Source organism: Bubalus bubalis, chromosome 23 (assembly GCF_019923935.1).
Source record: "Bubalus bubalis isolate 160015118507 breed Murrah chromosome 23, NDDB_SH_1, whole genome shotgun sequence".
Taxonomy (NCBI): Eukaryota; Metazoa; Chordata; class Mammalia; order Artiodactyla; family Bovidae; genus Bubalus; species Bubalus bubalis.
Window position 1 is genome coordinate 9,144,356 of NC_059179.1, and position 22,149 is coordinate 9,166,504.

The 22,149-nt window shown below is 42.9% G+C and overlaps 1 protein-coding gene and 1 long non-coding RNA gene across 20 annotated transcripts in view; one reads left to right on the forward strand and one right to left on the reverse strand.

Annotated features, from left to right (window-relative positions):
* SGMS1 (sphingomyelin synthase 1) overlaps positions 1–22,149 on the reverse strand; it is a 327,516-nt gene that overhangs the window by 98,440 nt on the left and 206,927 nt on the right. The window contains exon 1 of one of the 19 annotated variants that reach the window (XM_006072992.4): positions 10,791–12,605. The exons of 16 other annotated variants lie outside the window; for them this stretch is intronic. The gene's annotated coding sequence lies outside the window, so the exon portion shown is untranslated. Of the gene's footprint in view, positions 1–9,741; positions 10,019–10,040; positions 10,228–10,790; positions 12,606–22,149 lie in introns of those variants that run through there. 2 more of the 19 variants (XM_044935030.2, XM_044935029.2) reach the window with 2 other exon arrangements.
* On the forward strand, positions 10,210–19,341 carry LOC123331339. Its single transcript, XR_006547909.1, has 3 exons — positions 10,210–10,348; positions 17,739–17,832; positions 19,205–19,341. It is a non-coding gene; the product is annotated as an uncharacterized LOC123331339 (long non-coding RNA).

A 22,149-nucleotide genomic window follows, 5' to 3' on the forward strand; every position in this document is an offset into this window, starting at 1 on the left:
CATGGAGAACCTGAGCCCTAATCTGCTGAGTACTCCAGGCTCCAAAGATCAGAAGATCTGTTCAGAAAACAAATATAGCTAAAAAGGGAGACAAGAAAAATCCAACATTTCTATTCCTCACTTTTCAAGTTATTCTCCCAACAAAACTGTAAGTAACAGTCATAGAAGGGCAGAAGGTAAGAAGTTCTATAATTTGTTGATTGTATTAAAACTGTTTCCCCACTTAGATGAAAAGTACTTTGGGGGAAAAAGTGTGGTTCTCCCTAGAGGATCTCCTGGTTAGATTAGACCCGTGTAATTAATTGTAAGCTTAAATTCCATGTCGTGAAAAAAAGGATTTTTTTTTGGAGTATGAGGGAAGGAAGAAAAACAACAGTAGGGAAAGGCACTCTCTCGTAGGTCAAGAACTGCCATCTCCCTGCCCCACTCCGTCCCTTCCTCACATAAACGTGGTCACCAAATCCCACCGATCCTACTCCACAGATTTCTCCTAAATGGAATACGTCCCCTCCTGCTTGGAACCATGTCGCTGCCTACACCCTGGCCTTCAGAGGGGGTCACGTGGGTGATTACAATCCAGGGAGACGTAAGATCCTCCCTGCCATCAGAGCTTCTCGGCTTAAAAACAAAATTGTATAATGTTATTTAATCACCCCCGTGACACCACCATCATCCTATAGGAGACCACTCTACCTGCCTCTGAATTTTGGTCTGCCTCAGTGGCTCAAGGAACCCCAAAGTGCCAGGCTTACACAGCAGCTGTGAAGGAAAGATAAGGCCCAACCATGGTGAATATGGCTACACAACACAGTGTAGATAATGAATCACACAGGTTTAGATCAGCACTCTCCACAATGATTTCGTGTCATGAAAAACAGCCAAATGCTTTAAATTATGATTCCTAACCATACGCCCATTCACTTGGTGAACATATATTTATCGAATACTTTCTTTACGCTAGGTGCAAATTTACTATTATCATAAATCATCACATGAGTCAGGACAGTAGTGGGCTCAGTGTAGAAAATCTGAGATTAGAATAAATTTTAAAATATTGGGAGAAAAAGTCAAAGCTGACAGCATACCAAGAACTGATTCTCTTCTATAATACCAGGAATTACGTTTCTGTATAATCAGTGTCTAGTATTTTTAGTTGCCAGGGGATGTTCTTTTCAGAGGCCTCTGCTTTTCCCTAGTTGGGGCCAAAATGACAAACTGCAGGGATTCTGAGAAGCTAGCCCTTGTGATAAGTAGGCTCATCCAGACATTTATTTATGAGACCCTAATGAACTACCCAGAATGTTCCTACCCTGGTTCCCTATCTCCGGGCCCTCCCCTCTCCTGCTCTTCTTCTTACTGGTGTTAAGATAGTCTTAGGTTCCTCATCCTTCCTACCCTCTAGGAGAAAGTGAAAAGTGAAAGTGAAGTCACTCAGTCGTATCCGACTCTTTGTGATCCCGGCAAATGCAAACATATTCTTTAAAAAAAAAAAAAGGAAAGAAAGAAAAGTTTTCTGAGAAACACATCTTCCAGAGGATGTACTTTAGTAAGTTGCAAACCAATCTGTTAAAAACCTAAACATGTACCCACTATGTGCCAGGGACCCGAAATACCTAGATGCTTGTAACACAGTCCCTGCTGCCAAGGACTTCCGGTTCCTCTCAAGACAGAAACACAGAAAGCAATCTGGTAAGTGCAGTACACAAAACCGCACGATTGTGCATGCCTGCCGGGGGCCACCTTAGAGGCCACCTTATATATAACAGCTGTCTCTATCAACAGATACCAGTTGTGTTGCTCCTGGGCTAACAGATCAATCCCTCTGGTCCCCAACTCTGCTCTGCAGAGTCACAGGGAATCAGCCTGCTGGATTCAACCAACAGGAGGCAGTGGCAGAAGACGGGAGAGCGGGGCGGACAGCAAAGTGGAAAACTTCTCACCTTTCTACCTGCTAATATCTGCTGATATCTTTGGTTCTCCTCTGGGCCTTTGGCTCTTATCTGCCCCTGAGCTTCAGTAACAGCCTCCACCACTAGTCCCTCCAGCCTGAGGACAGTAGTGACTTCTGGCTGGGGCTAATCTCTAGGTTTCTTCCTTGGGCTTCTGCTGTACCATTACCTATGGAGGAACTTCACTAAATACCCTCAACTGTAAACAAAATGGCTTCTGTTTTCCTACTTAGTCCCCAGTGAACCAGTTACATTATAATGTGCTGATAATTCACCTTGACTCTCTGCTGGAATTCAAAATTGAAACTGGAGGAAAACTATGATTTTTGATAATATATCTTCATTTGGTCTAAAAGACTCAACTGCTAGATCCTAGAAATGTTTTGGTTTATATAGGAATTCCCTGGAGATGGAGCCAGTACGTAAGAAAATGGACCCAATCCTTTCTTATGGCTGAATCATCTTCCTGGGGCGAACTGATGAAAACGTTCTGTACCTGCCCCGCCCCGCCAGACTTGAGGTCCTGAGCGCCTGGATGTGGTTAGCGTGACGAAGAACACAATGCTTCATTTAACTGTATGTAAATATCCACAAGTGGCCAGGGGCTACAGTGTTGGCCAGCAGAGGTCTAGCATAGGGTCATCTCTATGGTGGGGAAGGACTCCTGCTGTGGGTGCTTTTGTGGACTTTGGTGGGGAACAAGTGGCACAGAGAGAAGCACTGTAACTCTACGTAGAACTATCAGCCCTTTTGTTCATTCTATTCACAGTGTAAAAATCTAACCACCTCTGGCCTACCTTATCCCCAACCACAGGAGCAGACAATTTACTCTGAGACCTTGGTGAACAAATTTTTTAGAGAATAAACCTCCTTTAAACACAATGACAGCTTGAGAATGAAGGTCTGGAGGAAATGTGGGTTGTTGAGAAGTATAGGCTTCACTCCAGTAAGAGAAGGAGCTCTGGAATTGTCACAGAATTCTTGCTCTTTTCCTATCTTCTTGTTCTCTATTTTTCAACCCAATGGGAACTACCCCATGCTTATTCCACCCCATGCTAATTTCCTACTGTTCCAGCCTGATCCCTACTCTCTTTCCAAGAGGATTCCTCTAGAGTCTTCCTGGGACTGTGTGGTTTCCACATGACATACCTTCATCTATTCCTGCGCTGCTGCAATTGTGAAGGACATTCCCTTTGATACAGACCAGCCATGACTGACTTCTGGGTTAGAAACATTCCCTTTCACATCTCTGACCTCTACATGGACATCATCAGCACAAATGACATCAGGCTCCTGCTTCTCCTGAGAATTCTGCTCCTGGAAGTAAATGCTGAAGATTTAAGAAGGTGACTCCCAGGCTGGTAGACTGGTATTATCCAACCATGCCTCAACAGCACACAATCACTTCCTATCAACAGTACTTAACTTCAGGGAATTGCTTCAGTATATCTGTGGGAATATAATAATATTAAAAGGATAGTTTTATGTGAATAGACTTTACAAGCACCACAGCTTTTGGAACCCAAATGCCCCCAAAGAACTGGCCATGTTATCCTGAGAACCAAATAGAAGTATGCTTTATAAATCTACAAGAATCTTAGCCATACTAAATCACACTGCAAAATGCTACTGTGAAATGCTGGCTATGAACTTCTTTGGGGACTTTTGTAACTGTTTAGTAATCTGTGCCATCTAAATGAGAATTATAGGATAAGCTAACTGGCAAAGCAGGAATTAGTTCACACTGTAGTTGTAACGATAACAATGTACTCTAGTTAGCTTTACTCATGTTTATGTGACTTACTAACAAGAGACCACCGCATTTCCAGCATGATAAAGCACTGTTACACTCATATTTCTTCTCACCATTTTCAAAAAAGCAAAAAAGATACTACCACTAGGATGGGCATCACCTTCTTACGTTGCTGGTCATACAGAAAAGGGTACTCAGGGCAAAGACAAACACTGGAGAAGCCAGCTAGTCTCCACAGAGTACCATCATCTTGGTGTGGACTTGCCACAGTTCAAGGCTGACCCCTGAACATTGCAATTCATAAATGTGGTGATCAGGAGATGGCTCAGCCTAACCACACTCAGGGTGACATTCAAGTAAAAACGTCAATTTAATACCATCATGTAGACTAGATGTTGGATGCTGATACGTGCTGATCCTATGTCTCCCGAAAAGCATAATTCACAAGGAACCGAAAGTATAATCACAAGAATGCACCGTGGGCACAGAAGGGCTTCTGTGGCTTTCTGTGTGGCCTGACACTGCACATGTTCAGGCAGGCTCGGGGATGCTCAGTGATGACAGCAAGATTACAGTCTAGGTCAGGTTTGGAACCTAACCAATTGATGTCAACCCACAGGTGGCCCCACCATTGGGGTAAGACCCATAGGCAGATCCAGTGATGCTATATGAGGGGCAGGGGACCTTCTATGATAGAAAGGCCAACATGACCTCTCCAAGTTTCACTCCACTGAACTCCCCTTCAAAGGGATCCTTTTTCAGACTAAGATGTCAGTCCCTTTGACTAAGTTATAATTTTCCCCTAGAAGCCATTTAATCTCTTTACTTACTTCACCTATCTTTTCTGTGATCCATTCATTATAGATGTATTTTACAGTTTCTTTTGGGGTCTCATCTTTTAATTCAGGTCAGAAAGCAGAAGCGATCTCCTTGCTGGCCCTCATGTATGGTATGCACACCACACTTAGGGTAGAAGCCAATGATTCAACAGGGAGATGAAGGTTTTAGGAAGTTCAGGGAAGGGCGATGGACTGCTTTAAAAAAAAAAAAAAAAAAACTCCACTCACAACTTATATTGTATGACGTACACTTTTTAAAAATCATTAAATGACAAAAATACAAACTAACAGGCCCTAGATGTGGAGGGTGAGCTATGTTGTTGCACTCTACTTTGACATTTTAAATCTCTTTGTTCCTTTTATGTCTAAGATTTGTTGGGGTCTTTTGGTGAGATTCTAGTTTCAAGACTCAAAGAAATCTATCTTTAGATCTGTTGACTCAGCACAAGGTTCAAAGTTGGATTTTGGTACCCACTACTGCACAGTTTCACTAAGCTGATGCCCAGGGGCCTTTGCAAACCCATAATCAGCCTTCCAACACTTTCAACACTTTCAGCAGCTTATGGAATTTTCTGGTCCCACCCACATAGGAGAAATCAAAATGATATATATAAAGACGTACCTACAAAGTGGAGCAATCATCTAAGCTGTCTCAAGAATTGTGGTCACTGGTACTATCTAAAATTGTGATGCCTCAGTTAACCTCATTTAGTTTATTATTAACCTGACTTTCCATTTGGCTTGAATATCAAACTCTTGCCTTCTGACCCCACAGAGGTATGCAATTTTGTGTAACCAGTTAAAGATTCTCCATTAGAATCACTGAGCTTTCACCAAGACTGCTTACCAAGCAACTCAAGGGCAGCTGGAGACCACGAGGGTCTGGAACACCACCTTCTATTTCTGTGCCATCAGCAGAGTTAAGCAAGCTTGAAGGTTAGCTTAATGAAAGCCTCCGAGCACTAACAGGGCTTAGTCTGTGTTATAAATTTCTCCTAAGTGTAAGCTGGTCCTCAAGTCATTCCCTTCCACATGCCACTGAGGCTGTGGCTGCTCACTTCACCTCGGGGCTGCCATCGCTCTCGTGGTGTAAGCCAGCCATGAGTTCTCCTCACCGCTCCAGGAGGAACGTTTCCTGATGCCCACAGAGAGGCCAGCTGTTGGGGGACTAACACCTCCTCCATCTAAGGGCTCAGCTCATGTGTTTATGTGAGTTTTAAACAATTCAGTTCCAATGCAGTGAGGACTGTGAGAAAAAAGTTAGGAAGCACCCTCTCTTTAAAAAAAAAAAATCACTAACTTCCACTCTCCAACCTGAGTAAGAGCCCCTTTCTAACTCAGGGAACCTTTCTTTGCTACCTCCTTGGAAGATGAACATTGCTACAAAGCATCCTGCTTTTACAAGGTAGACAGCAGGTGGGTTCCATACACTTGGGGATCTTTCCATCCAAACCTTCTCTCTCTCTCTCTCTCTCTCTCTCTCACCCACACACACACACACACACACACACAGTGGAACTCCTAAGTCAAAGACATTAACTTTCAACTGATTTTAGGGATATGCTAAAGAAACCTGCCCTAAATCACACAGCTACTTAAACTGGAAGGGCTGAGACTCAAGCACAGACTTATCAGATTCTCAAACCACCATAATCTCTCTCTCCCTGGAATGGAGCAAGTGATACTTTACTGTGTCACTGCTGATAAAACGTATACGCTGTACACATCTGCAGGTTTCAGAATACGTTAACTCTCAAAGGCCCTTTCATAAATATACTCTTCAAGCTACTTTGTGATGTTGCTAAAGCCAAGATCAGTATTCAGATTTCACAAAGAAAAACATATATATTGAAGAAGTAAGCCAGGGTCTCTCAAATGTTGGCACTTTCGACATTTGAAAAAGATAACTGTCAGTTTGGGACCATCCTGTGCGTTGCAGGATGTCAGCAGCATCCCTGGTCTCTACCTGCTAAATACCAGCAGCACTCTTCCCACCCTAGCTGTGTCCATCAAAACTACGACCAAATGTCTCCTGAGGGGTAACTCACACACCATGGAAAGCCACTGTGTTAAGTTAATGGCCTGGTTAAAGATTGCACTGATAACCAGAAAAGAATCCTACTAAATCCTAGTTTAATGGAGACCTCTTTTATACCAAGCTACAACTCCTTAAGAGAAAACACTTAGACTGGATGAAGTATCTCAGAATTCAGAAGTGATCACCTCTCAGTATATGATTACTGTCTCTAAGCTGTTACACTATGGTACACATCCTTAGCATCTTTAACCACTCTTCATAGAGTTTCTAGACCCTCTCCAAAAACCTGATTACTCCATTCTGGACACGTACTTAAACATAAACCCAGAAATCGGCACAACATTGCCATAGGAGAAAAAGCAGTAGCAACAAAGAAGACTAAAACACAGCACACACAATTTCTGGTCAGGCTCTGTTTTTAAGCAGTTGGGTTGAATAATCTGATTTGATCCTTACCCTCTTCAACAGCTGTGTAAAGGAAGAAGTATCACCTGCATTTTATGAATGAAGAGACTGAGGCAAAGAGCACTCAAATAACTTGCCCAAGATCAGGCTCCAAAATCCCTGTTCTGAACCAGCATCTACAGGACTTCAAAGAACTGTGGGTTATCACCTCCTAGGTTCTAAATTCTCTGTCTCTACTAGTGAGTTTTGTTGTCCAGTTGTAGCAAATGCCCTCAGCAAGGCATACTGTGGGCACCTTATTCAAGTCTGAGGTGACTCTACTGAGAATCCCTCCTTGGGTATGACAAGACACAAGCCCACTTACTGACACTGCTGTCCACCCCGTATTTGTCCATCTTGAGTAAAGAATACACAGCACATTGTTAAATGTTTTGCCAGAGCAGACATGTTGCATCCATAGCGTGGCATGTCCACGTCCTTGTGTACTTTTTAAGTAACAGGTGGCACAGGTGCTGAAGAATCTGCCTGCCAATGAAGGAGCACAAGAGATACAGATTCCATCCCTAGGTCAGAAGATCCCCTGGAGAAGGAAATGGCAACCCACTCCAGTATTCTTGCCTGGAGAATCCATCGACAGAGAAGCCTTGTGGGCTACAGTCCATGGGGTCACAAAAAGCTGGATGCGACTGAATGCAGGGCACGCACAAGATCCAAGAAATTGAAAAGGAAATGAGGTCTGCTGGAGATGAGTGATGCTACATACTGATCACCACTTTTTAAAAAAGTGATCTCAATTCATCTTTTCAAAAATGTGATTTACTCTTCTGCTAAACAGCAACATACACTCTGCAGCTGAAGTTTCCATAATTTACCATCTCCCCAGTGGTGAAAATCAAAGTGGACTGGCATACTGCCTCCTCTCCACAATTTTCTCAAGATCACCCCCAAACGGTTTTATCAGCACATGGGCATGTCCTTTCAACACCCTCAAGAATTCCATTCACTTAGACCAGCTGGGGGTTCAGAGAGGTTTAAGGAGGAAGCCAAGGCATCCTTGTTTTGCCTGGGAAGGTGGGTGGGTATTCAGTGTCAAATAGATGCCAAGAACAATGAGGTGGCATGTGAGCCATATTCCATCCTGGAACAGACAATGTAGTTCTTTGTCTTCTAAGAAAGTGGCATTGTTCTGTATCATGTGGCATCCCAAGAGATGATCCCCTGGTGGCTCAATCAGTAAAGAATCTGTCTTAAATGCAGGAGACATGGGTTCAATCTCTGGGCTGGGAATATCACTTGAAGAAGGAAATGGCAACCCACTCCAGGATGCTTGCCTGGGGAATCCTATGGACAGAGGAGCCTGGCAGAGAGGCTCTATGAGGCTGAAAGTCAGACACGACTTAGCGACTGAACCACCACCAACAGATGATCCAGCAGATGGACTCTCAGAACTGGCCAGCCCTGGTGAGACGAGCTGGCCTACCCCACCTTCAACAACAACAACAACAACAACAACAATCTTTAGCATTCACAGAGCATGCTTTCCACAACCCTATCATTCCTCACAAATAGGTTCAGCACTAACCTAAATGCTAGTAGAAATTTTAAAACATTTCACATAGCATATAAAATACTGCAGGAGTGCTCTTAGACATTCACCCACTGGATGACCATACACTCAGTTGCTTGGTATTAAAATCAGAGAACGGCCGAGCCATACTTGGTGAGAAACAGAAGAATCTAGACACATTCACCTAGCAGGGCTTCAAGAAAAAAGGTAGGAGAAAGTTCCCCTGAACCAGCAACCAGAGGCTGCCACGGGTATCAGCAGGGCTTGTGAAGAAGAGGGCTTGCTTAGTAAATACTTGTAAACGGCAAGCTTCCAAAGTAAATGCATTATTCCCTGAACCTTGATATTCTAGCACTGGGGCAATGAGGAGTTTAAAACCCCTTCGAAAATCTGCTTTGAACCCAGAACCTCCTCTGGATTACTTCACACAGAAAAATCAACACTATATTAGGAGCAATTGGGGCCACACGGGGAAAAATGACAAACTCTAAATGTTACTTTGTGAACTAAATTAGCCAGCTGCAAAATTTGGAGATGAGGTAACCTTCTTCATCTAGAAAGCAGAGCTGATAATACCTCTACCTCTCAGCATTACTGGGAAAAATGAAAATGAGGCCGCAGGTGTGAAGCATCTCACTTAAATGTTCCGGTCTGTTATAGCTACCAGGTGAAACTCGAAGCAAAATTTAGATTTAATCATCCCTTTAGATTTTAGACATCTTAGAGTTAATTAAATATTTTCCCATTCTCACCACCTGGGGGGAGGGGCGCTTTTCCAACTACCCCCGTGGACTTAAGGTCATTCGTGTCAACATCACGGTCTGTTTTCCAAAAGAAATGGGCTCCCAAGATGTCACCTTTCACTCAGAAGCCTTTGATTAGTTTTTTCACTCAGAAGCCTTTGATTAGTTAAAACTCGAAGCAACTGAATTTAACCATGAGCGTACAAGCACAAAAGAAGTGGAACTTGGAATTCAAGGTGCAACTGATTAAAAATTCCAGCAAACTACTTTATTCCACTTGGAAGTGATTTCTTTCCAGAAGCATTTCCTTTATAGAGTTTTAAAAAGTCAGCTGCTTAAGCACTTAACTCATTCTCTCTGTTGCGTTAGTTTGTATCTTCAAACATGAAGAGTAAAGGTACTATTCATACCTTTATAATTCGCAGGTGCAATTTCATATTCACTTACATTTTCCTGTCATCCTTTATGCTCTTGTGGTATCTTCAGCCTGACTTTTCAGTAGTTTCTGGTAGTGACAACTGGCACACTGTGTCCTCAATAAAACAGCACTAATCACAGAAGTGCTCTGCCCCTCCTCTACCGCCTCACCCCTCTTAGAAGAAAATATTTGCCTGCACCATACAAATCGCTATGCACGTGCTGATAACTTCTTACATAAAAAGCAGTTTTAAATAAAAGCAGACTTTTCAAAGAGGCTCACTCTCTACATAAATTGAAAAGTGATCAATTCAACAGAGTCAACAGACCTTAGCTCTTCTGGCTCCCGTTATAACTTAAGTAACATCTACACACAGCATACACACAAGCAGGTGGGGCAGTGGGGGGAAGCAAGCACCATGCCTTCTTCTCAGTGTTTTTATTTCCCCAAATGGCACAGGAGTAGTTACCACAATAAACAGAAAGCACGGCTGTGGAGTAAACACGCTCATTCCAAAATACCCGGAGCACGTGCTTTCTTCTGGCACTGCGCGCGGAGCTCACTCACCAGCTGCTCCCAATCAGGCAAAGGAGTTGGCTGAAGGACCTTTCTGTACCAGGACTGGAGTTTGAGAGAGTGAGTACCTCCCCCAAACGGAGCAACCAAGCTGTTAATACAACCCCACTCCCTCAAAACCCTCCATTAGGAAAGCCTGATAACCCCAAACTGAAACCACCCCCTGGCCCCTTGACTCTCAAACGTACCCCAACACTTAGAGCATCTGTTGAGGCAGCCTACCTACCTCTACTGGGACCCCGCTTTCTAAAATCAACTACCACGTTAGAGTTCTCAGTTATCAATAGCAATTGCCTGTTTGATCATCAAAGCGCATCCAGTAAAAACTAAGAGTCCCTTAGGAGAGGGAATAGCAAAGCCTGCGATACCAAGTATTTTCTGCAAGGCAAGGAAGGCTGTTTCTCCCAGCTTTTAACCAGGTCTCACTGTCTGAGAGTGTTACCACGCAACCCCCAGAGAGCCTATTAATGAAGCCAAGCATCCCAGAATGAGCAGTACTTACGGTCTCCCTCCCTGGAGGCCAAGTCTCCAGAAACTTCCTGGGGCGCCAAGTCTGCGCGCGGGTACGGCGCGCTCAGGGTGCGCGCTGCCCGCCCGGACTCCGGTGGAGAGGCGAAGGCGGCCGGCGGCGCGCCGACCCCCGACCCCGGCTCCCGGGCGCCCCCGCGCCTCCGCCGGCCCGGGCCGCCTTCTCCCGCGGCCTGCGGGGCGGGCGTGCGAGGACCGCGGCGCTTCGCAGCCGGCGCCCTGGCGGGCGGGCGGACAGACGTGCGGCGGGAGGATCCTCTCTGGGGGGCAGCTGTGAGCAGACACGCCGGGTCTAACCCCAGAGGCTCCGGCAGGGAACCCGCGGGTGTGGCCGGGCGGCAGAGGTTTTTTTTTTTTTTTGGAATTCAGGGTGTGGCCCTCTAACACAGCAAAAAAGAAATGAGTCAGCCCGTGCGATCCTAACCAATAAGCGTGTTCACAGTCCGTTAAGGCGGAACTTGCCTTTCTTGATTTATGTCAGGTTTAGGAGCCTTTTACAGACCTTTTTTTTTTTTTTTTGGAAAACTTAAGCCTTTCACAACGTCACGAAAAACAAGGATAAATTCTGTTATGATAACTAACTTGATCAGTGGACATATGTTAATTTCTGTTACTTAGTAAAAGTTAATTGAGTTAGGCAGCGATCCTGGATGTAATGAGCTTGGAATCTGGCGTCAGAGCAGATTGGGATCTAACCTCCAAGATCGAGATCTAACCTCTGACACGGTTTGGTCTTGTGGGGTTAATTATCTGCAATGAGGGAGATAAAATCCAGCACTTTGCTGGACAGATTATATATAATAATACAGGCAGAGTATTTGACACAATGGCATGTAGACTAGGCAGTCAGACAATGTTGTCTGTCCCTCTGAGTTGGGACTCAAAATCTCCAAACTTGTGGACAAACTGGCCCGTAATTTTTCTGTTTAAATTCTGGTTAAGTTAAAATATCCAAAAAATTTTCTAACTCAAATAGTTCTTTGGTATTTGCATGGTGTGAGTGTTCCTTATTTAAGCAGTTAAAAAAAACTCAAGGAGCTTTTGGTTTAGAATTCTTGAATTTGGTGTTCTTGTTTTACCAGAGAAATTTAATTAGTAGCAAGAAAGGAAAAAAAAAAAGCTTAGAATTGGAATGATTCCACTTATGCCACAGTTAAACCAATTTTTAAAAAGTAAGCGTGATTTTAGAAATATTCATTCTATCTGGGTCACTGTACCCTAAACACCACTTTGGAATAGAAAGATTGAAAAGAGAAACTTTAAGTAGTTTGGAATTGGCAAATCAGGAGCCCACAGAACTGCTAGGTCCTGAGCACCAGTTGATTACTAGTGGGGACAGAGTTTTTCAGAGGAATAATTTTTTTTATTTTTTAAGTTACCAATTAAACCACCTTGGCTTTGGAGAAGATCTCCTAAATTTAACTTCCTTGTATTTGTTTAAAACCGATCGATCATTCCATAGGCCAGAATTTCTTTAAAACAGGCAAAGATAAAATCTCAAGGGAGATCCAGGGCTTTTTATAAAATGCTACTCTTTTCTGTGAACCATCATGGAAGAATAGAAAGAACGCTTCACCAGGATTGTCCAAAGGTCCTGTCCTCCTCATCCCAGCTCTGCCAGTAAGTGATCAGGTACGTGGCCCTGCGTAAACTGCTTCATCTCTCTCTGCAGATTCCTAAGCATTCTTTCATTTTTAAGAGTAAGTTACGACCCCAAACAAGGCAGGCACAAGATAAGCCTATGACCTAAAATTTAACCCTGGCAACAGGCATAGTCAGTCAGTCAGTTCAGTTCAGTTCAGTTGCTCGGTCATGTCCGACTCTTTGCGAGCCATGTGCAGTCAGGCTTCCCTGTCCATCACCAACTCCTGGAGCTTACTCAAAATCATGTCCATCCAGTCAGTGATGCCATCCAACCATCTCATCCTCTGTCGTCCCACTCTCCTGCCTTGAATCTTCCCCAACATCAGGGTCTTTTCTAAGGAGTCAGTTCTTCACATCAGGAGGCCAAAGTATTGGAGCTTCAGCTTCAGCATCAGTCCTTCCAGTGAATATTCAGGACTGATTTCCTTTAGGATTGCCTAGTTTGATCTCCTTGCAGTCCAAGGGATTCACATAAACTGGGCCTGTATCCTAGATGATGAAACTGATAAATCTCTCTTGACTCTCATATTCCTTATAATGCTAATTTTATGGTCTTAGACATTGTAAATTAAATTCTAGAATCATCTGTGCTCCCTCCCTATTGACAATTCACTATCACCCGGCATGATGACAGCTTCTTAATGTCTTTCATATTTGTACTGGTTTTTCCATTCTGGTTCACGCGACCCTCATGCCAGGGTCACTAAAGTTCAGTCTCCTAACTGCTGCTCCTGCTGCCATGTCCAATCCTCTCTGCTTCCAGGACATCACTGTCACGTGATAACTGTCAGAGTCCAGCATGCCATCATATCATAAACGCTTCCTCTCTCTTATCAGTTAAACAAGTAGAGTTTTGTCGTAGAAATCAGAAGGAAAACATGTGCATTGCAGGCAACTTTCTTCAAACAGTCATTGAAATTAATACTGATTTTTAGGCACATTGATTTTCTGCTTATGAAACCATTATTGTCAATTATACTGGCCAAGCTGATAATATGTTGGCTGTTACATCAAGAACTATAACTCTTTTATATTATATGAAAAGACTATATATATGTGTGTGTATATACATATATATAAAACCTATGTGAATATGAGCAACTCAATAAGCTTCATGACCTTGCAGTTTAAAATGTGCAGTTGGGGACTTGCTTGGTGGCCCAGTGGTTAAGACTTCATACTTCCAGTGCACAGCGTGGGTTCAGTCCCTTTTGGGGGAATTAAGATCCCAAATGCCGTGAAGCATGGCCAAAAAATAAAATAAAAAATAGAATAAAATATGCGACTGTATGCATGCGTGCAGCCATACATAGATGAAAGAGGACGGGAAAGGTAACCCACACAGGAAAAGAGAGAGATACTCTAGGTTGTTTCTATTATCTGGGATCCAGTCAAGCTGAAAATGTATAGAGTGGGTGCTCCATTCAAGAAGAAGGAAGGTTCATAAATAAGTGCACCTGTGATCATAGTTCAAAGCACCTGAAAGATGTTTACAATGATCCTTATGCTTTGGAAATAAGGACACAATTACCAACGTTATCAGAATGTTCTCACAATAGAAAAAGGGTCACTATTTCTAGGATATCTTTGTTGTCCAAAGTTAAAATGACAATCTTTGTACTTTGCAATCTATGGTTTAAAAAAAGAAATAATTAGCTCCAATCCCAACACCATGCTGCTGCTGCTGTTTAGTTGCTAAGTTGTGTCCGACTCTGCGACCCCCATGGACTGCAGCACACCAGGCTTCCCTGTCCTTCACTATCTCCCAGAGTTTGCTCAAACTCATGTCCATTGAGTCGGTGATGCCATCTAACCATCTCATCCTCTGCCTCCCTCTTCTCCTCCTACCCTCAATCCTTCCCAGCATTGGGGGCCATGATGTTCAGTCATTCAAAAGCTGGCTTTCACCTCTTCAGCCCCCATCTTCCACTTAAAAAACCTTTGGCCAAATAATCCCACCAGCCTACTTCTTGTTCCCCTAAAGCAACGGGCACATTACCACTTCCACACCTGGGCCCACGCCATGGCCTCTGTCTCTCCCACTCTCCTTACAAGTTACCACCTTTCAGAACCTCTCAAACCCCTTCCTCTTCTAGAACCCTATTGACTAGTTCAAATCCCAGGGAACTCTCCTCTCTTCCAAATGCCTACAGATTTATTCTTTAATACCTCCATCTCAAAACTAACAGAGAGCCTAAGTGTCTTCCTTCTGTTTGAAATCTCTGGCTTTTCTCTCTCAGATGACAAAAGTCCATTGGAGACAGAGACAGTGTTTCAGAGGCCTTGTCTCCCCAGGACCCAGCAGATTCTGAATAAATAGCCATTGTTGATATAATGGTGTTTAAGTTATATAACAGCCACAAAGGAGAAAGGAAAACTTTCCTTTTAACTGCTGATACATCAAGAATACACAAATATTATAGCTGTTCAACCCAGTTGGCAATCAGAACCCAAGCGACAGATGTGAGTCTTTGCTCTTTACGACATGTTCCAACAATAAAGAATGCCACTACTGAGAAAGCAAATCTGATACTTCCTAAAAGGAAGTACAGTTTACAAAAGAGTGTCAGCACATACCATCTCAGTTCCCCAAATACTAACCCACTCACAAGAACAGAGGGACTAAGTCATTCTATCTTCCCTTTCAAATAAGGAACACATACATACATATTTGACAATCTTATCAAAGACCAATTCCTCCTTAAATAGAAATATCTTACCTGTTTACCTTAAAGTGCTCCTAAGCATAAAAGTTAGCACATGGCAGTTGTCCGAGGCAACATATAACTGTTAGAACCATCATAAGTTTCCATTTGCTTATATGGTTTAAAATAAAAAATTATATGATATTTGCATTAGAGCAAGCCTCTATTCAAGAGTCATTCTCATCCATACGGAGTCACTCATATCTTTTGATTAGTGCTAATACAGTTCTACTTTTATAAATGGGAATAAACACTACCGTTGTTTTAAAACAGCTGTGATAAATCAGCTGCCCTACTATGCAATTACATTTATTATAAGTGCTCATGACAAAGACACACTTCTTAAATATTCCAAATATAAACAACCAAATTAATTAGTATTCTTTAACTTGCAGGTAACATGGCACTTGAAGCAGCAGAGGCAAAAGTAAGATAGATCGACTGACTGTTCTTAGTCGCTCAGTCATGTCCAACTCTTTGCAACCCCATGGACTGTAGCCCACCAGGCTCCTCTGTCCATGGAATTTTTCAGGCAAGAATACTGGAGCAGGTTGCCCATTTCCTCCTCCAGTGGATCTCCCCAATACAGGGATCGAACCCGCATCTCCTGTGTCTCCTGCATTGCAGGTAGATTCTTTACCTGCTGAGCCATCAGGGCTAGCAACATGAAAGCCACAGTGGTGGCTGGGCTTTAGGGCCATTTCACTGTGGACTCCACCAGGACAAGAGGACATCTTTGCTTCTACATGTTGGCTTTGTTCTCCCTTCCTAAAATCTGCCTTCTTCCACTTAACTCCCAGCTCTGGCACTAAGTGGGACTATTCCAGTTATAATCTTAAAATTTCTGAAGAAAAACTCACGCTGGTCAGCGTGGGCCATGTAGCCACCCCACGGGCCAAGGTCCCATGACTGACTAGTTTATACTAGAACTACCTAGAGCAACTAAGTTCTCCAGAAGGTGTTTACTTCCCAGAAGTAGAAAGCAGGGCTCCTTTGTCTGTCCCCCAAACATCAGCACCTATCAAGAAATTCCATTTCAAGTCTAACACAAAAGCTTATCTAAAAAGTCTTCAATCTGGCAATAAATTACATTCTGAAAGTTGTTTAATGAACTCTAAAGTTAATGAACTCTTCTGTGGCACTTGAAATGCATTTCACTAGAGACCAGATGTAGAGAAGACTAGATTCTCTGGCCAGTCTTTAAAGGCCTATTTAACTCATGATTTATCTGAGGTATAATGTTAATAGTTCTAATACAATACTCAAACCCCATTCATAACATTGTTCCTGTAGGAAAATGTACTTGAAATTCCACCTACAGCAAGGAAAACATGCGCAATTGAATTCATTTACTGAGGATCTAGAGATGATGGTGGCTTCCATCGTGCGCGTATCACTTGACATTTAATCTGTACACAGTACAGCAAGGCAGGTATTAACAACTGTACTGAACACATGAGGAAACTGAGCGTTCGAGAAGGTTTTGAAGCCTAAGGTCAATCACGAAGACGTGTCACAGCTTGCTTCAAAGCTATGAATGTCCGACCCCAGAGCTGGCAGTATTCTGTCCGATATCCATAGCAGCCAGACAAGAGTGGGCTTTTAGTTCAGGTGACTGAGAGCTGAGCTAACATTGCCAACTCTGTAAATATCTAAATTTCCCTGCAGAGAAGAGAAGGAACTGGTGGGCAGTCATAGTCAATAGCCAGACATCAACTTTCTATATCTTCCCAAGAAAAGGTATTTCTCTGTGGCAAAACAAAAGAAAATATTTCTCTGAGGAAACCTTAAGTTATACAAATGCTGGTATTGACATGAAGATCGTCTGAAAATTAAGTGTCTATAGATAGTATCTTCATAGAAAATTCGTTTTGCCCTGTTGAAAAAAGATGGTACTATAAGAGGGCACTTAGACAGGTGTTATAAAAAAGATTAAGATTGCAAAAATAACTGAGGTGACTCAGTTCTGCCAAAATAAATGTGATGGATGCACTTTACAACTTTAGCTGTATATCACATTTTTAAAAATGTGTTTGGTTAAGGAGTATTTATCACATATAAGAGAATATATTTAACATATTGGTCAGGAAAAATAATAATAAAATCGACAATCATAAATCCATCACCCAACCTAAAAGCAGACCATTAGTGATAAATTATGGCAGGTCCCTGAGTCTTCCTTCCCATCTAATGGAGGTGGACAATCCCTTCCTTATGTGCATCTTGGACAAAAAGTTTAAAAGCCCTTGATCTAAGAGGGGACTTTAATAATAAATTAACCTTGTTATGCCTTTTGAAATCAAACTTGAGAGACGGCCAGAAGTAATATGATAGAAAACAGTTGAATTCAGTCATAAAGCAAAAGGATGGCTAGATTGTACACTATCTAACCTAGGAACCGCTGGCCAGACAGACTTGTGAAAGCTTCTGGATTTACTCCATCATCCAAACCCAGGACTAGTCATTAGTCACACTATTAGGCATGTGATCTGAAATATGACAAGTCATCTGGAAATTATTCCAAATTGAGGTAAGGTGTTACTAAGCCAAGACAAACTGGTTCTCCCATGCAGAGCCTTAAGCACATCAGATACCATAAGAAGAAGAAGAAGGAAAAAAAAAGGAGCACATGGATTAACAACCATGAACTTCACTTCATATATCATGGTAAGAAGAACTAAAAACTTGAGAGTGGGAAAAACCAAAGAAAAGAGTCAATCATTTATTAAGAATATAATTTTGTTTTAATAGTGTGTTAAGCAACCCACTCCAGTGTTCTTGCCTGGAGAATCCCAGGGATGGGGGAGCCTGGTGGGCTGCCATCTGTGGGGATGCACAGAGTCAGACACGACTGAAGCGACTTAGCAGCAGCAAGCAACTTAAGTTATGGGGAAAAATTGAGGTGAAGAAGTTAAAGAGTTTGCAATCCCATGGACTGGGGCCTGTCAGGCTCCTCTGTCCGTGGAATTCTCCAGGCAAGAATAATTGAGTGGGTGGCCATTTCTTCCTCCAGGGGATCTTCCCAACCCAGGGATGGAACCCAGGTCTCCCGCATTGCAGGCGGATTCTTTACCAGCTGAGCCACCAGGGAAGCCCAAAGAGTTTACACCATATGTCAGAAAGAAAGGGCATACACTCAGTGCGTGAGTCAGTATACACTGTTTGACTAAAAACTACATACTGAGAATAAGGAAGCCTAGCACATAGTACAATTAAGTGGCACAATAAATGCACACTAAGAGATGGAGAAAGGAATATAAGCTTAACTAAGAAAGCAACAATACTTAAAGAACATCTTAAGGATGGTATACAACAAAACAGCGACACCCATTTGAACACCTACAGACACCTTCATCAAAGGGGCACTCTCCTTCACCACCCAACACTGCCTTCTTTTATAGCTGTTAGGATTTGCTGTTGTTCAGTTGCTCAGTCGTGTCCGACTCTTTGCATGGACTATAGCTTGCCAGGCTCTTCTGTCCATGGCGGTTACCAGCCAAGAATACTTGAGTGGGTTGCCATTTCCTTCCCCAGAGGATCTTCCTGACCCAGGGATCAAACTTGTGTCTCCTGCATTAGATACACAGCATCCGATTGCATCAGACTCTTTAAGATTTCTAAAGACCAGGACCAAGGCTTGGATTTTTTAAACCTCTAGATGTCCAGACTTTGACATGGGACACGTTCTACAAATGTTTGAAGGAAAAAAAAATAAGGGTCAAGTTGGTCAACCCTAAGTACCTTATTTAAATACCTTATTTAAAGTACTAACCTCTGATGAAGGTTGGCCTCTTCAATGCAGGAGAGGGAGTATAATATAACTGATGATGGGGAGCACTGTTTGTCAACTTTACAAAGGTGCTCTCTGTACAAAGTATCTGTGTGTGTCCTAAAAGGGTGAGAGAGGCTGGTACTTAAGGGGTGAAAAGGGGGTGTATCAGTTCAGGCTAAATTATGCTGCAGTAACAAGTAAAACCAACATTTTAGAAGCCAACAACAGAGGAAGGTTTATTTCTGACTCCTGTTTGGTTCTCTGCAGGTGAGCTGAGATTGGCTCCATGTCCTTTTCCCTCTGGGACCAAGGCAGAAGTGGCAGCCCTAACTGGGACAGGTTGATCTCATGCAAAAAGAAAAGAGAGATGGTAGAAGCAGGCAATTTGGATTCCATTTCTGCCTGGAAATGGCACATGTCATTGTTATTTACAAGTCCAAGGGCCAAGACAGCCATGGGGCTCAACCCTCAGTGGGTGTGACAGCATAATTCTCACTCAGGATGGAGCATGGGTAGGAAGGAATAGCAAATGTTTTGATGGTAATCGGAAAAGGCGATGGCACCCCACTCCAGTACTCTTGCCTGGAAAATCCCATGGACAGAGGAGCCCGGTAGGCTGCAGTCCATGGGGTCACTCAGAGTTGGACAGGACTGAGCTACTTCACTTTCACTTTTCACCTTCATGCTTTGGAGAAGGAAATGGCAACCCACTCCAGTATTCTTGCCTGGAGAATCCCAGGGACAGGGGAGCCTGGTGGGCTGCCGTCTATGGGGTCGCACAGAGTCGGACACGACTGAAGCAACTTAGCAGCAGAAGCAGCAGTTGATGGTAATGTTCAGTTCAGTTCAATTCAGTTCAGTCGCTCAGTCGTGTCCGACTCTTTGTGACCCCATGAATCGCAGTACACCAGGCCTCACTGTCCACCAACTCCCGAGTTCACTCAAACTCACATCCATCAAGTTGGTGATGCCATCCAGCCATCTCATCCTCTGTTGTCCCCTTTTCCTCCTGCCCCCAATCCCTCCCAGCATCAGGGTCTTTTCCAATGAGTCAACTCTTCGCATCAGGTGGCCAAAGTACTGGAGTTTCAGCTTTAGCATCATTCCTTCCAAAGAACACCCAGGACTGATCTCCTTTAGAATGGACTGGTTGGATCTCCTTGCAGTCCAAGGGACTCTCAAGAGTCTTCTCCAACACCACAGTTCACAAGTGTCAATTCTTCGGCGCTCGGCTTTCTTCACAGTTCAACTTTCACATCCATACATGACTACTGGAAAAACCATAGCCTTGACTAGACGAACCTTTGTTGGCAAAGTAATGTCTCTGCTTTTCAATATGCTATCTAGGTTGGTCATAATTTTCCTTCCAAGGAGTAAGCGTCTTTTAATTTCATGGCTGCAATCACCATCTGTAGTGATTTTGGAGCCCCCAAAAATAAAGTCTGACACTGTTTCCCCATCTATCTGCCATGAAGTGATGGGACCAGATGCCATGATCTTCGTTTTCTGAATTTTGAGCTTTAAGTCAACTCTCCTCTTTCACTTTCATCAAGAGGCTTTTGAGTTCCTCTTCACTTTCTGCCATAAGGGTGGTGTCATCTGCATATCTAAGGTTATTGATATTTCTCCCAGCGATCTTGATTCCAGCTTGTGCTTCTTCCAGCCCAGCGTTTCTCTTAATGTACTCTGCGTATAAGTTAAATAAGCAGGGTGACAGTATACAGCCTTGATGTACTCCTTTTCCTATTTGGAACCAGTCTGTTGTTCCATGTCCAGTTCTAACTGTTGCTTCCTGACCTGCATATAGGTTTCTCAAGAGGCAGGTCAGGTGGTCTGGTATTCCCATCTCTTTCAGAATTTTCCACAGTCAGCAAAAACAAGACTGGGAGCTGACTGTGGCTCAGATCATGAGTTCCTTATTGCCAAATTCAGACTTAAATTGAAGAAAGTAGGGAAAACCACTAGACCATTCAGGTATGACCTAAATCAAATCCCTTATGATTGTACAGTGGAAGTGAGAAATAGATTTAAGGGCCTAGATCTGATAGATAGAGTGCCTGATGAACTATGGACGGAGGTTCATGACATTGTACAGGAGACAGGGATCAAGACCATCCCCATGGGAAAGAAATGCAAAAAAGCAAAATGGCTGTCTGAGGAGGCCTTACAAATAGCTGTGAAAAGAAGAGAAGCAAAAAGCAAAGGAGAAAAGGAAAGATATAAGCATCTGAATGCAGAGTTCCAAAGAATAGCAAGAAGAGATAAGAAAGCCTTCCTCAGTGATCAATGCAAAGAAATAGAGGAAAACAACAGAATGGGAAAGACTAGAGATCTCTTCAAGAAAACGAGAGATACCAAGGGAACATTTCATGCAAAGATGGGCTCGATAAAGGACAGAAATGGTATGGACCTAACAGAAGCAGAAGATGGTAATGTAACCTATGGTAAAGGGAATGGAAAATGGCTAGAGAAGTGCTTTCTTCCCTTCAGTAATGAGAGAAGAAGGCGTCCTATTATAAGAAGCAGTCTTCATTTCCATGGTGCTTTATGCTGTTCTCATAGGCTTGCAGGTATTGTCTCACTGTATTCTGACAGCCATCCTAGAGCAATGCCAGGACCTGCCCCAGGCCCCAGTGGCACCTGCACTGGGACCCAGCTCTGGTGGTCGCTCACCAAAGCAGCCTTGGAGACGTGGTTTCACCCACAAACTGGAGACAATCGTAGACACTTTCTAAGACAGTTGTTGAGAGATTAAGTAAAACAATGTATTTAAAACACATAAGCACATAAAAGTACGCTAAATATAAAGTGGTATTACTATTAAATTATGATATTTATCCCTTATCCCATATCTTTCCCAAATTATCTTTAAATTTAATAATAAATAGTTTGTTTAAATTTCTTAAGTGGAAAATACATTTATTAATGATATTTTCTTCCCCTGTCAAAACCATAAGCTCCCCTAGGTGAGTTTTTTCTATGCACACACACGTACTTTCCCCATGACTTCTCTTACTTGTTTACTTCCTGACTAGTCAGTTTCTTAAGACTCTCAAGAAGTTTCAGAAGGCAGCACTATTAATTTTTTATTTTTTCCCAAACAAGAGAAATGGAGGGCAATTAAAGACAGTCTTCATTTCAAGTATGATAGAGATTCCATACGTGGCTCCCAACTGATAGTGAATACAGGACTTAACATCAAAGATGCTCCT